The sequence below is a fragment of the Amblyomma maculatum genome, chromosome 1 (assembly GCF_055883805.1).
Source record: "Amblyomma maculatum isolate TAMU_Amacu chromosome 1, ASM5588380v1, whole genome shotgun sequence".
NCBI classification, from domain to species: domain Eukaryota; kingdom Metazoa; phylum Arthropoda; class Arachnida; order Ixodida; family Ixodidae; genus Amblyomma; species Amblyomma maculatum.
Genome location: NC_139344.1, coordinates 384,636,986 through 384,638,082, shown reverse-complemented (window position 1 = coordinate 384,638,082; position 1,097 = coordinate 384,636,986). Strand labels below are relative to the sequence as shown.

The 1,097-nt window shown below is 48.3% G+C and overlaps 1 non-coding gene across 1 annotated transcript; it reads left to right on the top strand.

Moving 5' to 3' along the window:
* The first annotated feature begins 212 nt into the window (after window positions 1-212).
* On the top strand, window positions 213-375 carry LOC146208423 (U1 spliceosomal RNA). The gene has a single exon (XR_014704643.1). It is a non-coding gene; the product is annotated as a U1 spliceosomal RNA (small nuclear RNA).
* Window positions 376-1,097: the final 722 nt, after the last annotated feature.

The window sequence follows — 1,097 nt, the reverse complement described above, 5'->3', positions numbered from 1 at the left end:
ATTTCGCTCCATCGCACTAGGGCATCTGTAAAGGCCGACACTAATAAACTTGAATTGCTAATTTGTGTGCCCAATTACTTTCCGCTCAGTTATTACGCTATACCTGCAAAAACTTAGGTCCGGAGTCACAAGTTGCCGAAAAAAGCCCTCCTAACTTGCACCAGTTGGCGGCATTTTCGGAGTGGCATGCGCTAACCTGCGCGATGCAGGTCATACTTACCTGGTGTCGGGCCATCGGTGATCAGCAAGACCGAGGTCCCACGCTGAGGCTTGTCATTGCACTGCGACAGGCTGAGGCGTGCCACTATCCCTAATTGGGACAGATGGGACATGTAATTTTTGGTAGTGGGGGCTTGGCGTTCGCGCCAGCCCCCTGACCTCATTTAATCAAAAATCAGTTTTGATCCCTGTTCCGTGTGTCACCGCTCTCAAAGTAAGCGTTATGCCGCGTGTTAAAGTGTCGCACAGTATGGGTTCAACGCTGCTCAACCGAGTGGAGAGAGAAAGCTTTCGCTGCTTTGACCAAGCGTTGCATTCAACAACAAGCGTTCAGTTCAACAGATCTATGTTCACCGGCGCTCAGTGCAGAACCGAGCGAAAGCTTTGCCGGCGGAAGACCGAGCGTTCCATCTAACACAATGTTCTACTGGACAGATCTAAGTTCACCGGCGTCCTATGCAGAACCCACTTCATGCTACCACTGGCAGCAGCGTTTATATCCATCCGAAAATGAGGGAATATATGTGCTGTAAATGCCTCCTAAAGTGTGCTCTACGCTGTCCGTTCTTGTTGCGACTGTACAAAGAATGAAAAGAAAATGCAAGGGCCTGCTACTGGCTCTGCAGCTCAGCTACCTCCACTGACTCGTGCAGACAAAGAGAAAAAAAAAAAGAAAAAATTAGAGGTTCTCTTAGATGTCTTTTAAGAAGAGAATGGCGAAAGCCTACCCTTCCTATCCTATAATTTGCCTCCCATCGCTAGCCTCTTGTCGGCATTCGTCGCAGTGCTACATATAATTTAATTGGTTTACAGGAAACGAAAGGCGCAGTATCTATCACATTTTCTCCGGCCAGTGTTTGGACAGTACACCATCGCTA